Raw genomic sequence first — 17423 nt, 5'->3', positions numbered from 1 at the left:
TTTAAGAAATTGTTTGGAGTCAAGAGCCTAAAGGTGAAAAAGAGACTGATTTATAGCCCTATTTTTTCCTTTACATAGATTGAAATAAACATCTAATGAGTTGTAGGAACATAGTTAATGTAAGTTAAGACGGGAAATAATGAAGAAGATATACTTTTATATAAAATGAAACATTTGAAAGCATCAAGGAAGAAGACATTGTTGAGTACTGAGATTTGTATCCATGTCTCCAGCTGACAGAAATCAGTGCCCACTGGCAAGCACTGAGAGGAGAGGGCAAAGAGCCCTCTGAGGAAGGATTACCCTTCACTGCCACCACCAATTTAAAGTGTACTAGTTGTAACCTCATACTTGAATTTTTAGGTTCCTGTGGCTGTAATTACATCACAGAGGTAACACACAACTTCTGAGCAGTATCTTTGGAAACATTGATTTATCCAACACAATGGCTTTGTAAATAGCCACTCTAGTGGCTATTTACAAGTTTATATATTCCATGTGCTTATGTGTTTGCATCATTTATCAAAGAGTTTGAAAAAGTTTGGGTTTTTTCCAGATTAACACTTGTGCTTTGTAGCCAGTTACTTTGTACTCTATATTATTTTGATTTATATGGAAACAATGTGAATACATTGAATCCCTGAAAAAATGGGATTTTTTTATTTAGAAAAATTAGGAAGCAGCTCCAATTTGATGATCTCTCATTTGAAAGAAACAGACTGTAGCACTTCTGTGTAAGTAGACAAGGAAGATTAAGGGGCAATCTCAGAAAACTACAGTGTCTAGAGTCTGGGGTACTTCAGATAGTGACACTAATGTTAATTTTCCAAACAAGCTGGGGGATTGCTGAGTTTAGAAGGAGCACTGTTTTCTCACAGCCCAGGGGCCCCACAAACTACCCTGATTTTTTTTCCCCTGCACAATCCATATACCACAATCTAATCTTGTCCAGCCAACAAGATTTTCTGTCATGTTTAGAACGTGTTTTAAATAGTGATTTGCCATCTCTCAAATGTTGTTTGCAGCAGACAGTCTCTGGTTTAGTTTTGTTTTCCCTATCTGCCATGAGGATCCCATTTTCCCGTTAGTATGCTGACAACACAACTTCGTTAAGGCTGGTTGGTTCCATTTGCATTGGACATCTCTTCTGCATATAGATTGATGAGTTTAATCAGCGAATCAGGAGAAAGACTTGGACATCAATCAGTGTCAGTTTTCTTTCTTTCTAATTTCTGATTTGCTACTTCTAGTTATCAATGCAATAAAATGATGCCAATTTGAGATAAAGGCTTGGAAATAATGCAAAGTTAGTGTAAAATTGTCAACAGGCCCAGGAGCCCTACTGCATTATGATCACTGATATTTTGAAAAAGAGACACCATATTTAACAGCCAGGAACAATGATAAATTCATTATTCACAGTTCAGTAAAGAAAACATTTAGCAGTCTACTGATTAAAACATACTATAACGTCTTTTGTCTTGCTAGTAGAACAGAAATATTCCTATGGATTTCCACGGATTGATAATGAACCAAAAGGACAGTTTGTGACTCAAAACCCAGCCTCATCTATCTTTAGAAGTAGTATAGTCAGTATTGTTTCATACTGTCAGTGTACCTGGAATATCTGAAAATACTGTTTCTTGTATCCATTTTCACAGCAAACAGTAGTGGGAAATTTTTTCCTTCATTATGGACAGAGTGGTCAATTCAGGCATAACAAGACTGAATCTGTACCCTCAAGGTCTGAATGTTCATATTGTTCTTTAGGAAGACAATTCTGAGCATTAGGAAGTTAATTCTTATCAATTTGAATGCAAATAAGGTTTCCAAATTCCTCTAACTATCTGGGTCTAACTTACTTCTCAGATCCTGTAAAGGCAGTGAATCAAATCAGAGCCCCAGGCTAATTCCAAGCATTTCACTGTTCTTCCCAATGGAAAACACCATGCAGGTATGCACCTTTGCCAATAGCAGATTTTTTTCCTGACTGTGGGGGGAATGGAGTGGTGTTTCCTTATTGCTAGACCACCTTTATTGTCACACTCTGGGATGCAGAGAAATATAGAGAGTACTCCTCCCATACCTACAGGTTAGAGATGGAGAGATAAGGGAACTGGCAGAGAGATCACTGCTCCTCATGCCCTAGCATGGCCATGAAGTTTTGGTCCACAGTGTGGGCCTAATTAAGGAATTAGACTAGCATCCTTTTTTTACAGGGCTGTAGATTGAAAAACAGCATAGTTAGGCCAATTATGCCTATACCTCATAAAATGGTAAAAAGATCAGCTCAAAAGCCTGCCACCCAAGAAGATAAAATGTCTCATATAATTACACCTCTTGAAGTATATTTCTGCTTATATAAATGCTAGTACATGTTCATGGAGATTCTTCTTTAGCATGCTAGAACTATGTGGTTTTGAAGCAGTAAGTCCTGAGATTTCTTTCTCAGAATTGAATATTTCTGATTTAGTTATTTACAACATTTTCATTGTAAGTGGAAATCACAAACATATTTGTCACATCAAGTTTGCCTTATTTTTTTTAAAGAAATGGCCAAACAGTGTTGCCAGAAATAGCTGAGGAAATATCCATTTGATTTTAATTTATATGCAGGCAATCACAGAATCACAGAGTAGAATCACAGAATCCTGTGGTCAGATATGCTTAAAATGGAAACTACTTGCCTCACATATTAATTCATTCTGCAGTCTGCAATGTGGCACTGACTGAGCATGTACCATCTTTTTCTCCATACTTTGTAAAAAAATTTTTCAATTTTAATTTTTTTTTAATTCTGAATGATACATCTATTGGGAATAGTAAAACCATGATTATGAAATAATGATGATAATGAGATGATACAACTATCTGCCAAAGCTGTATGTAATACAATGTAGATTTTTTGTATATTTGTATGTATTTATATACATATATAAAAATATGGATAGGTAGATGTATGTATATGTATTTATATGAGAGAATAAAAATGCACATATATATGTATGCATATCTGAATATAAGTCTATACAAAGCAGTCTTAGTACTTCATGTATTTCAATACATATATTTCAGAGAGAGAATGGGAGAAGATCCAACTGGGCCTTATTTAAGAGTTATGTGATCATTCTAGTCTGGAAAGAAAATGGTGTGATTGTATAAAACAAAGAAGCTGTAACAGGAGAACAAAGGCAACCCATCCCAAATGTCAGACAGTAAACTATTTACCCATAGTGATAATGGTGACTGGAGTCATTCCTGCCTCTCCCAATGGCAGGAAGCTGGACTTTGGTGTAACAGTACCTGCTATAAACAGAATGCTTGCAACAGGATTCAGAGGATTTCTTCCTTGCAGAAGAGCCTTGAAAACATGCTGAGGTGTAGGTACATGAGACCAATGCTATCTAAAATGGAAGACTTCCAAGGTAGACATTGCATTCTATGTAGATTTTTTTACCACCTCTGTAGCCACAGGAGAGAAAAATTGGAAGTTGTGGCTGTAAAATGATTAGATGGTGATTTTAAAATATATTCAACATGCCAATATCACGTCACCTAACAGAGCAGCAGTTCTCCAGTGCTCTGAATTCTCTCTCCCAGTACCCATCAATGTTGGCCGATGGATTTCAAGACACCAAATTATATTATATCTCCTGTATATTCAGGCTGTGCTTTGCTATTTTCTCTTACTGCTTTTCTCATAGAAACAAAGCCAGATAGATGTGTAGGGCTCACTTCTAGAGGCACTGAGCATTGCAAAGGCACTTAGTGTCATCTGAGATGCCCTAAAACATTCCTGCCCAGCCTCAGCTGCCACTTCAGAAAGACACAGGTCTGCTGTAGGTGCGGCATCGCATCTGACAGCCGTATGTGGATGCCTTAGGGTGTGTCAAGCAATGCTTGATGACAATGCATAGAGAACCAAATCAAATCCTCCTGGGGAAATGCTGCAATAACAAGTCTTGCCACCCTAGGCAGGTACCTCAGGCAGCCAAATCCGAAAAATGTGCCCCTAGAGAGGTGAGGCAGACATGGCTGGATCCGGCTGAGTCCGTGCTGCCAGGGCACCCCCACGGCTGGGGGTGGTGGGTGTGAAGCAGATGAAGACAAGATGCCTGGATCTGCCATCACTGTGTTGAGCCCTCAGACTGCTGCTGCAGGCCTCATGTTGCAGTAGCCTTTTCTGAGTGTCTTTGCAGTCAATCCACTGCTCAAGGGGAAAATTTTCCTTTTTTCCCTTATAGCCTGCTGTAGAGACACTTATCACCCAGGCTATTCAAACTGGCTCAGGGGTCCTGTTTAAAAGCAATCAACTGTATAACATATGGGGCTGGCTGCCCCTATACCAATGTCTAATTTTATAAAGGAAAGAGGTAGGGATTCAGAAGAGGCTATGCTCTTACTGTAGGGCAAGTTCATATTTAGCAAGCAGTATCCAAAGTCCTTGGCTTTACAGTTGTATTTACAATTAGCTCTAATAATTGAGAAAAGACAGTTGTCCTGGAACTGACTCTGTGGGAACACCTGATCATGCAAACACAGAAGCTGAAGAAACCTCAAGGGATCCACACACACTTTTCACACCTCCCCGATTAGTGACTGGAGCCAGGCCCTTTTGCTTGTGACAGATTAATCAGACCTTAACTCAGCCTCTAATTGGATGACAATCAGGTTCCCAGGATATGCTGAATGAAGGAAAAAATTCTCCTTCCCTTATATTTTATATGTCTTTCATTTCTGGCCTAGCTGTGTCTTTTTTTTTTTTTTTTTCCCTTTTTTTTACATGATTCATTTACTTTGTTGGAGTTTCTCCTCCTTTAAATGAGCTGCATATTTTCACCCAGCATTTCTAACTTCCATCAGTTTTCCACTGAAGACACAACCTTTTCTTCTTATTATAACAGCACAGCTTGCAAAGTGATAGCTAGGAATCAGATTGTGTCAGCACTCCCATTACAACCCCCTGTTTTTCAGGGAGTCATTTTTAGTGTGGCCACAGAAATATACTCAGGACTTACTGCTGCTATCTAGGTTTTGTTCAAAGAGTGAATTTCCTTTTCCTCCAATCAGATGAAAACATTTGACCGCTTTTAAACTCCAGGATTATAAACAAATGAGTGTAAGGGAGAAAGTGATAGGTTTATGAGGCCAAGGTTATGTCAGAGGTTGTCTCCTCAATCCCTTTTCTGCCCCAGCACTTCACCCTCCCTCATAGTGTCTAGTCAAGAGAAATGCATAACATTCTCAAACCAGCTCTTGAATATTTGTCCAAACTTTCTACAGATATCCATTTAACTTCTCCACTTCTATGTCAGCTGAAGATGATCCTGAAATTCCATTTCCTGGACTTTGTTCAATGATTTAAATTTATTGTTGGGGTTGGGGTTTGGTTTCAGCTTGGATTTTAAAAGTTTGCTTCTTTTGTTTGGTTGATCTTGTATTGTTATTGGTTTTTTTTTCCCATTGACTGATAATGATTTGATTCTGAATTGATACGGTCATCTGAATTCAATAAAAACATGTTTTCATTTTCCCTCAATATTTTTTATAAACCCTCAAATTATCTATATCTCTCACTAACTGATTTTTTTAATAAATATCAGCACTCTTAATTCAAGACAAAACAAAATAAAAATATTTCCAGAATTATTTTACTGCACTAGAACTAGTTGCAACTGCACTGAACAAATTTGCTGAACGAATATGATTTCACAGTGATGTAAAATCACTTTTACCAACTTTCACATTCTATGACAGCTGAGTAAACAATATGAAGAGAAAGTGTCTCTGATTCCATGCATGACTTATTTTGTCCTAAGCCTAGGGAAACTGAGGCATGTAGACTGTGGTGCCCCTGACAATTGAAACCTGTTCTAGTAGGTTCTACAGAACCCATCTGTAACAGACTGTTCTAGTTCTCATGCCAAACTCAGGAATTTTCTCTATCCAGGGAGCCAACATTCCTTCAGGTAGCCCCTTGTACCAACTTCTGACATGTGAGTTGATACCATGTTCACACTGTCTCTCTCACCTAGAGGTCTACCTAGGTCAACTCCATCCTTTAAACCAAATTATCTTTTCTCCTCAACATCACTTTAGATGTAAACATCATGTCCTTGTCTATAAGGTTTCACCTAACCAAGCTCCTCTCTTTTTCTGACCAGCCTTTTAAGGTTATTTTTATACTGATACTTTATACATACACAAGTGTTTCTGCAAAATTACAAAGGAAAATTGTCAAGCACCTTGTTTCCAACTTTGAAGTCATGTTCAGTTACATAACTCTGGACTGGTTCTTTGTAGAATTTCTCTGATAACATGTAGACTGCAGTGATCAGTTAACTCCTGATTACCTCCCACCAATCCCTCCATAAACACATGAGTTTTCCATAAGCTCTGTGTGAAAGAACCCTCATGTGCCATTACAAATGTTGCTTTGGGAAGATCAAATTCTTCACCCTATTTTTTCTGCTCCACTTTCCCTAATGAAAATATTCATTTTCTTGAATCAATCTGTGACATCATTTCAACTGTGTATATTCAAATCCATGTGAGAACCCACTCCTTTTTGCTACCTGCAAGCACTAGGTGGTAATTGCTTATGTGGCAATCATCCTATATGAAAATAGATTAACAAACCAACTGTGTTATAAAAACTTAAAATTCAACAAGTATATTAATTATGCTGAACATTATGGCTATATGATGAACTCCTCTAGACCTCTTTAGTTACTTAGACTGCTGCTTCTATGAGACAAGGATCTTGTGGTGAGAATATATCCAGAAGGCTGTAAATCATACTTTACAAAACCTTAATTATCATAGCTCATCTTGGTAATAAAAGGAGAATTGCCCTAAACTCAGTTCTTGTTTTCAGCAACCCAATAATTCTTTTTATCTGAACATCACATAGGGGTTTTTGGGTTTTTTTTTCTTTATATCTCATAGTTTTTACTTAAGAACTCTCTTCTAAAACCAAGTAATAAAAATTAATTTCTGTTTCCCAATTTTTTTTTGCCAGTTACTCTTAGCTTTTAAAAGTCATAAATATAATGTGGTTTGCTGATTTCAACTTAATACCTTTATACACCTGGAATTATTACTAACATTCTTTACAGCATTGTTCGAGTGCCTTTAGCAATTGTTATTTTGTTCCTTGTGGATAAGATTCTATTTTAACCCAAAATTTAGAGTCTGCTTTCAGACCTACTTTTTGAGATCATTCAACTGCAGAGTGATGGAAAGTAAGTAACAAAGTTGAGTGACAGAAAGATAAATGCACTAATGTAAATTTGTGCCTGTTCAGGTCCCAGACATTTCCCACAGGATCCAGTGTGTTACTACAGCTTTACTGCAGCATGCATAAGAGCAGATCTAAGAGGTGATGCTTATAAGCTGAATTGTTTGGGGAAATGATGATGGATTTTTGGCCATGAAATAAAATCTGAGAGTACTGAGCAAATAAGCATACAGCTGAAACTGCAGAAGTCTTCATTCTTCCCTCAGTAGGGGTACTGGAGAGAAATGTGTCCTTTTCCAGAAAAGAAAAGATGACCACTGAGAAGCTGTTCATTGAGACAATCCACATTAGAATGATCAGAGAACTTTTTGCATATGGATAGTTAACTAAAGAATGAATGACCAGTTTCTGGTCCCCCGAGATGCCACAGGTCACAATTCCTCTGCTGTTATGTTTGCATAATACCATCTTTAACGCAGAATTATCTAAAGGCATGATTTGACTTCATACTCCCACATTCCCAGGTGTAGCCTTCAGGGTATTTGCCATAGGTTATCCTCATATTATATTTCTGTGCTTCTGAAGTTGACCTTTTAGTCAATTTTTACTCCATCTTCCCCAGCTTTGTACATCTATGACATCTTTCCTCCAAAGGTCTCAAAGTGCATTATAGCCATCAATAAAACAAAGGTGAGATTTTCAAGGGTGTGAAGGGCACTTAGAACGACTCCTCTTCCTGGTTTTCAGGGAGACCTGAGCACCTATCTTGCACTGTGGTATCTTTGGATATTTCTCTTTAACACACCCCTCAACTATGTGAAGAGGCTAAGTGTAGTTTGTTCCATTTTACTAAAAGGGAAAATGAGGCACAATTCCAGATAACAGGCTATGTAAGGTTCAAAGCTGCCCTTTCCTGGAAGAGCACCTAAGGGATTCAAGTCCTGGGCTGCTATCTTAATTATTAGAGTGCCCTTACAGGCAAACTTTCACATTTCCTTCTGCTACATTAATTCAGATTACATCTGTGACATGAGAAGAAAGGACCCTTCTTTAAAGGTCTTCCAGCTTCTTCAAGTCCATTCTAGACTATTTTAAAAGCAAACACCATGGAATGTACCTCTAGAGCCTGGAGCAAGCTTTTTTTCAACTGTTTTGGTCTATTGGGTTCATATGTATTCAGAGCTTCAGGCACATTATGTAGCTAGTTGATTAAATATATATTTAGAATTTTTCAATATGCATATTAATTACCCAATAGACTAGAATGACTATTTAGGAGAAATTTCTGCCCATTGTGTAAAAGCATTATAAAAATCCTATGAAAAATAGCAACTGCACATGCTTAAATGCTTCAGTTCTCTCTGTGCTGGACCTCTCTTCTGCTCCTTAACATACCAGAACCGACTTGTATCATACCTTGGAATAATCACTGGATAAATTTCTATTATTGCATTACATGGATGCAAAATATCATCTCAAAGTTATTTTTTTCCTCCCTAGACCACAAACTGATAAATCACCCCAAGTTCAGATTGCTACAGGATCTTCTGATCCCTCACAAAGTACCAGAGAGCAAATCCATCATTATTGTAGTTAGTGTTCTAATGTATTTTAAAATAAAGGAAATTGGTGGGGGTGAGGAATAGTGAGTGCATTGTTCTACAGTATATTTCAGTGTGAATCTGTTTTGTGCTCCCATTTTCATGGGTGGGGATGAGAGGGAATGAGGAGTAACAGAACTGCACCAGAGGTACCAGTAAGACCACAGGTGGTATATCCAAATGAGAATAGCCAGGCAGAATGTGTGTAGGGGTGTGTGGTCCAAGGAGCTGGTGAAGAGATAAAGAAAAACTTTGTACTCTCTTCTTTCCCTGGTTCTCTCACTCATTCCTGAGAGCTCTGGATTTCGTGGTACATTTTCCCACATCACCCACCATGTGCATGGTTGTATGTGAAGCTCTTCATGTCTTACTCCAGGAATACTCTTGTCACATGCCCTTCCTGACTATACATCCCAAATACTGAAATCCTCTTTCTTGGGCAACTCCTAGCAACCCTGTAAATATGCGTTTGAAGATGTGTCCCCATGTTTTGGAGACAGTGTTTTACAAATTGGGAACCATAGGATGGGAAACGAAGGCTGGTTGCAGAAGAGTGATACAGGATCACCAAGACGTTGGCAGACATATTTCTGTTCTTAAATTACTAGAGATCAAATAAGCAACAGAATCATCTCATCCCAGTACCCCTCTGCCTGCTTAAGAAATCATCATATGAAGACCATAATGCAGCATGGTTAATTGAGGACTCACTCCATTTCCTAGGTTACGTGAGAAAGTCCCCAGCACTTCATACCAGGGTTTTTTGGATCTAGTTCCCAAAGTATGTATTTTTGTATATGAGGGAGGATTTGCTTGGATGAGATGTGAATAACACTGAGCACCTTACAGCTATGAAATAAGGTCCTGCATAGCTCCTCTTGGAAATAAAGCATGCTGCTTTTCAGTCTCAAAACAAGCTCCTGAAATTCAAGAGTTCTGCCTGCTGGTTTATACAAATTTATAGCAATTCGTCAACTGATTGATGTGTTGGAAAAGTTTCAGAATTAACCCTGTGTTGTTTTAAAGCTCTCCTGGCTCTTTCCTGAGGGCGATGGACAGAGTAGCGCACCATTCCCTAATACTGGCTGTAAAAGCTGCACCCCAGCAAGTCAAGTATCAAGGAAGATAAATGCTCTGTCAACCTGCTCTGCCGTTATTAAAGGAACACAGCTGAAGTGTGGGCTGATGGACCATGAAATCCGAGGAGAGCCACGAGTCACTCAAGGTGAGAAATATGTTCTGGGAGGTCACACAGTATCTTTGATGTTTCTGCGAAATTATCACACCATAAACTGACAGACTAAAATATTAGATTTTGACCTTTTTAAGTCAATCATATCACTTTTTATCTCAAAGATCTTTCATTTGCAACTTGGTCACATATCAGAAAGTTTAACGTCCTTTTCGTGGTAAAAAACAGGTGCAAGCAAACCCTCTGGGAAAGAGTCAGCTATGAAAGCCATTCGTAATCTTGTAGTCTTGCCACACTATCTCACTTCAAATGTGGTATATACGTGTTAAGTTGAAGCATAAATAATACCACTTGCACATCTGCCTGAAAAACTCAGGAAAGGCAGTGAACACTGTGCTTTTCACAGGCATGTTCAGGGTTGAAGTGCAAAGGTAAAGCCACAATGAAAGAAGCTGTATCTTCAATAAAAAATTACCAACATGAATTCTCAAATAAACATGAAATCCAGTAAGACACTAATATGAGTACAGAGTAAGGGTAGGCAAACATATTACCTTTGATTTTCCTGGACCCCAGTTATCCTCACTGCTTGGAAAATACTGGAAATTCTGAATAACACTTCACTTTTTCTTTGACTTAAGTGAAGATTTTTTAAAACTGACCTTAAAGGACAATAACTGAAAAGAGTCTTCAGCGAGACAAATTGAGATCTGTAGTACTGGTACCATTGGCAACATGATGGTCTAGGGCTACAAACAAAATAGAAAATATTCTCTAAATTCATATATTTCACAGGAGAATTGAATAAGCTCATTATATTATATGAGATAAAAGCCCTAGATTTACTGAAATAAAGTTAGATAAGCGGAAATCCTATTAGGGAAATTGTGTCCATCATTATTATGGTGTCTTATATGAAATGGCCAATTTCTTGTCCAATAAATACCCAGAAGTAGGAGAACAATCATGCATAATAAGAATGATACTTCTGTGCAACCATTACCTCAGCCACTGATCTGCTCCATAACACTCAGCAGCTTTTTTTCCCCTGCTCATTGACAGAGTAAAGTTGTAAGGCTTCAATTGCTGTACAATAGAAATTCTTTGATCATGAAACCAGCCAGAGCTCAGTGACTTAGAATTCACTTAGTCTATGATGAGTCAGTGACTCCATGGACAAGGAACATTAATCTCAAAGAAAACCAGCTAATCACAATCCCTATCATCAAGCTATGATGCAATGTCCAGCTTAGAAGAATGATGCTGTACATGCTATAATTCTCAGATATCACATCACTTTAAGTACACCTTAGCCTCTGTATTAAATGGGAAATTACATGATTTCAGACTTTGAATAAAAATATTGGATCTGGAGTGAAATAAAAGAAAAAAATTTTATGTTATTTTGGATAGCTAAAAATACTCAAAAGTAAAATGAGAAGTAGAGTGAGGACAAGCCAAATCAATTGAAATTAGAATAACAGCTCTTATGATAGTTAATGTAGGCCTGATTTTTTTTCTAGCAAGACTGCTTTTCTGATGAATACTATGTGTCAGATAAAACTCCAGGTCAGCTCTACTGTAGATGACAAACATTTTATTTACTTTTGCTGTAGAAAAGAATAGCCATCCCAGAAGTTAGCTTTCTTTCAAACGTGGAAAGAAACCATTTGTTGATAGTTCCATCAGTGTTGGATAGAATGGCATATAGGAACCACAAGGAATAATAGTGAAACCAGCATTCACTGTGTTTTTCCTCCCATAGGAATTAGAGATGTGTGTTATAGGTGGGACCTCTACAGCACTGCCCAAAACTACAGATCAGTCAAGGATCTGCAAAGAGGACCTTTGGCTAGGTTTGAGGTTAGCATTTGTGAGCTGAATAGTTGTGCCCATGTAATTTTAAAATTATTTAAATGGCCCATTCTCTGATTGACTGCTATACAGACAGTGTTCATCATTCTTTCTCTCTCTCCCTAGTTTGTCTCCTCCAGTTTCTGTGGCTTGCAGGTTAAAAAAAAAACAAAAGGAAACAAAAACAAAACAAAAACAAAACAAACAAAAACGAAACAAGCAAGACAAACACAACATTTAGACAAATACTTGCTTCTCATAAATTGCAAAAGAAAGGTCCCTTCCCATCCCCATTTTAATTTTTCTTCACAACTTACTGCATAAACTGCCTGCTTGCACAGATATGATTCACAGCTGCTCACAGGACAGTCCTGAGATTTCCCAGCTTCCCCTGTGTGGTTGCCACTGTTGTGGAACAGTGTGACAAGAAGAAGCAGTAGAAGCAACACATCTGCCAGTCCCTCTCAGCAGCAGCATGTCTATTGGTCACTCAGGGATGGGTTAATGTTAGCTGCTGTGGGGCAAAAGGCAGTGAGAATGCAGGGAAATGCATTGATGGAATAGACACTTAGTGAATAGAGCAGGAAAAGCTCTTGCATAGTACATGGAGAAAGCCAAGTGTGGGCAGCAACTAAAAATTGAGAAGCCATGGAATGAGGAGGGTCCAAGTTAGGCACAGGAAAAGAAATAAACAGAATGCAGAAGGGTGGAAGAGATGAGACAAAGGAGAAAAGGGGAATCCCAGACATCAGATATTTTAGACCACTTAAAGAAACTGACAAAGAGATTGCCAAAATTTTTGTTGGGTTTCATTTTTAGGTCAAAATAAAACTCAGGATGGGCTTGTTGGCTTCTAAGTTCAGAAGAGACGTGCATTATGGAATGAACCCCCTTTAAGGCAGATAAAGTTGTCTATGCAAGTATTACATAAGATGCTCTGAGACACTCACTCTGAAAACTGTGTCCAGTCAAGTCATTTCTGTTTTCTATCCAGCTCAACACAGAGGCAAGACCTGTGAGAGGATAGTCAGCTATGGGGTCCCCATGTGTGGAGCATGCACAGAATTTGTCACTCTGACTCATAACAGGATAATCGTTGTCATGAGTGAGGGTGTCGGATCTTCTTCTCATCTGCACAAGTCCCAGTGTGAAATGAATAATGCTGCTTTTTCACTTTGAAGCAGCATACCCTAAGTATGGCCCAACTACACTGGCTACAAAAACATTTATCCAGACCTTGCTGGTAGAAATATAAAAAAAATCAAAGAAAAATCAGCCTTCACTAACAATTTCCTTCCAGTAGCTGAAACGAAAATTAATCTTCTCTCCCTAATCACATGTATTGTATAGTTGGAAATAAAGACTTTAATGGTGGATGGCATTGTATTGTCCGCCTGATGTGAGCTCAGGGAAAGGGATAGCAAGTGTGGGGCCCTTTTATTTTGAGTTTGCTTTAACATCAAGAATAGGTTCTTAGGTGCTGCAGTCATAGATCCTGGGAAATAAAGCTAGTGATGAAGAGACCTGAAAGCCCATCTGTTACATACAGATGTCACATATTGTACAGAGATGAGAGGCTTTGCAGGGTGTACTTTTTTGCTTTAAACTAGTGGGAGGAGTTTCTTATAATTGAGAACAGATGGGAAAAAAGAAGGGAAAAGCACCCAAATCATCCCCCTTACTGTCATGCTTCAAGAAACATGGTTTCTTTTTTTTGTGTTATTCATACACCTGGGTCTCTACCTACAGTGTGTTGTCCACTCTTTAATTACAACAGACTTTTGCAGAAACTTCTTATTTTAAGAGATGTGAGAAACTACAAATATGCTGTGTAAGGTACATGAGCATGGTTGCACAGGAAGTCAGCCCTAGCACAAACTAGGAAGTGACTGATCCATTCTAAGCCAGAAAACCTTAAAAATTAGTAATGTGTTTTTTTAAGCAAAACTATATGGACTAACCTTAGCCTCAAAGAAGTGGCATCAGCTCAGTGCAGTGGACAATGAAAATGGAATCAAGTTTAGGAGAGAATATCTTGGGTGTTCAATCTGTTTTCTGCTGGAATTCTGTTCCCATTGTGAAACCTCAAAAGCCACAACATCATTTAACAACTACTTGTCATTGCACCTATGTCTAGTTTCTCAGACATTGTTGCAGAGACAGAAGAGCAGCTTCTGACTGTAATCTCAGACATCCCTTCTGTTCAAACATTTGAGTTTCAGCAAAACTGATTTATCTTGTGCTACATTAGGCCCAAGAGCTGTTACTCTGGAGTGCTGGAATAGGTATCTGTGTTCAGAAAAAAATGCATCAGGCTCAAAGATTGAGTGAATAGATAAGTGAGATAGTGAGTATGCAGTAATTCAGGAATGTGCAAAGTTGAGACAATTATTTCTCCCTCTCCTTTTCATTGGGTTTGGGGTTTTCTTTGGCCGGGGTGGGGGGAGGCTTGGTTGGGTTTTTTAATCTCAGTTTTCTTCTCTTTTGAATGTAAACTAGCCAAAGCAAATCTATGCTGTCCAAGTAAAATCTGCATACAAAAACTGGACAGTTAAGTAGTGTTCCAACAGATCAGCTGCACGACCAGACCTGAGGCACACACACACACACACACAAGAGATTACAGGTTCATGACTATATGGTGCAGTAAGCTTATGGAAGGTGGGACACTGGAATGAACTATTGTCATGTGCTCTGCCATCAGTCCCACCTCCCCTAGCTGCACTGGGGGCCAAGGCACGCATGGCTCCTCATGTTTCAAGACGTCCTGGTGTGCATTGGCAAGCAAAGAGAGCAGCCCATTGCAGCCATACCGCAAGGAGCCGTGCTAGACTTGCTGCTGGATGTTTCCCTTCACACTGCTTACATCAGCTGAAAATAATCATCTTTAATCCAAACAGGAAATGGTTTGCTCACACCACCACAGCCAACATGCAGGGCAGGGCGTTCCTGCTAGAACAGAGCTCAACAACAAGGTTCAAAATAGAGATAGAGGAAAAGATATGGTGCATCACCTCAGGTGCAGATACATTTGTGAAAAGAAAGCAAATTATGACACCAGTTAATCAGAAAGTCTGTCACTCGTGCAAATGTGGAAATACCCACTTCATGCTCTTTTGTTCATCTGTTTTAAATCAGGTTTGAAGTTTTCCATCCCATGTTCTCTGCATCTGAAAGAGTGCCCATTCTTTTGCAGTATTAATTTGGAGTCAAATAGCCTTGGGAAAGACCAGTAAGTGACCACTTACAAGGCAACAAGACCTGATTAATTATTAGCAAATGACCCTTAAATTGTGGAGATGAATCCAGAAATTTCTAATGCTTGTCCAAGTTTCCTGAATAAGGGAATAAGTGGAGTCAATAAGTGCACACTTTTCTCAGGATGACTACAGCAGACAAACTTGCCTTAGACACAAGCTGATTGGGAAAAAGAAGGTCCTAAAGTTTAGTTCCATTCTCATTTTGGTATGATCAGGTGCTCTTTTATTCCAGGGCTGTGTGCATATAATGATTGAAGCATTCTAGCATTATACACATATTTTTTGAGAAACTGAGACACTAAGTACCTAAGTGCAGGTAGATGCCTATCAAAATTGTTAGTGTGAGCTTTAGCATCTTTAATTACTTTTCTACTTTTTAAGTCCTACTAAACACCTTCTGTGCATTTTAACACCAAAGAACCTTTAAAATTTTCTATGTCAGCTACCTCAGAATTCATGAGATCACAACTGCCTGAATATACAAATTCCCAGGCTCTGAGGTACTAGAGAAATTTTGCTTCCTCTCAAAACTGTATCTGTTCTGAAAGGCCAAGCATCTCTGCTTGAAACTAGTCACCAGCAAAACAGTTAACATCCCTTACTAAGAAACTTTTCTTCCTATTAATAAAAAACTGACTCAAAGCTTCCTTATGTCATGCTGTCTTGACCACATTCATTGTCAGTTACATTCCTGGAAAAAAGGATCTTCAACTGCACATTTGGAGTGGAGAGTAAAACTGCAGTAATTCACTGCGTCATCACAACACTTAGCAAGCTTTAAAGACAAACAAGGATGAGCTCTCTGTTTTGATACACTAAATTAGGGAACCCTGTTTTACTGATCTTCATTAATTCCTTCTTAAGCATGTTATAGCATTTTCTAGTTCTGTAGGAAATACTTGTTTATATTTCATTGCATTCTAGCTCTCTTTTTTCACTTTTTTTTTCTAGTTTTTGAGTCTTCTTTATCTCCAGAAAATTTGATAACAATAGTCTGAAGTTAAATTTTAATAATAAATGGGTCTGTATTTCTTCTTCCATCTCTAACATTTATATTCATGAAGGTTTAGAGGGAAAACTGTCCTTACGTAACAACTCTGGCATTTGTCATTTCATTACTTTTCTTTTTCCTATAAGATTTTGTCTCGTCAAAGATGTTTAAAAATCTCCTTTCTGTAACTAGGGTGAATATGCAGATCTTTGTGTGTGAAAGGAAGAGAATAAAGAAAGAAGTTGAGAAGATTCTTAATAAAGCTTGAATTATGCAGACAACAACCAATTGCTTGATTCAGTTTTTCCAGCATTCATTTGAAATAATTCTTATTTCAGATTTACAGGCTGGCTTGAAATTCTGTGGTCTTTGCAGACAATATGTTTGTATGTTTTTCTTGTCCATGCTTCAAGTGAATCTTACTTCTTGGAATTTTCATTCATTCTGGAAATTTAATCCTCCTATAATAATTCACCCTCTTCTATATCCCAGTTAAGACTTCCCCTAAAACTACTGAATCCCTAGATAAATAATGGTGAACATGAAACTAAGTGCAAAATGCAGTTTTATTTACAGTGGTAACTTTTAACTTTACAGTGGTAACTTTGATGGCTTCCTCATTGATTAGTTTCATCTAATTTAATTGCTGTTTTGTTTAATTATATTATTTAATAATATAATATATAATATAATATAATATCTATTTAATAATATATATTATTATATATTATTTGTGTGGTGTTTCATTCTAAGGAAGAGTTTAATATTAGTTTAATCATATTTTATGATGAAATGTGCATATCTGGATGGCAATGTTGATGTAAGTGTATTTACTAAATGTCAGTGGTTCATAATTAGGACTATTATAAGTGAGTAATTTGGCAATGTTAAAATATTTTTCTTTATTTCTTGTTTTGTAGGCAGAAACAACCGTTTTGCATGTTTGCTGGATTTTTTTAATGATGCAAGGAGTCTTGAAAATATCACAGAAGTTTGAAGTTTAAATTATTTTTGTATTTTAAATCAAATTTTAAAAATACAAATATAGATGCTGAGTGGTTGAAAATAGCAAATTTTTGTCACCATTTTTCCAAAATTAATCTCATACTTTTTTTACTACATTGGCATTCCAATTATACTCTCAGAACATTTTCAAATTTTGGAAAACTTCAATCACTTTTTTGTGTTAGTTTACATTAAAAATTGAGTTGAATTTTGTTAGCTTTTGATTCTATGCCACTATTCTGTACATATGAATATTTAAAATATATATTTTTTTAAATAG

The sequence above is a fragment of the Agelaius tricolor genome, unplaced genomic scaffold (genome assembly GCF_023055355.1).
Source record: "Agelaius tricolor isolate 1412-34295 unplaced genomic scaffold, bAgeTri1.0.p SCAF_5, whole genome shotgun sequence".
Classification (NCBI taxonomy): domain Eukaryota; kingdom Metazoa; phylum Chordata; class Aves; order Passeriformes; family Icteridae; genus Agelaius; species Agelaius tricolor.
Note: the sequence above shows the minus strand (reverse complement) of the source record.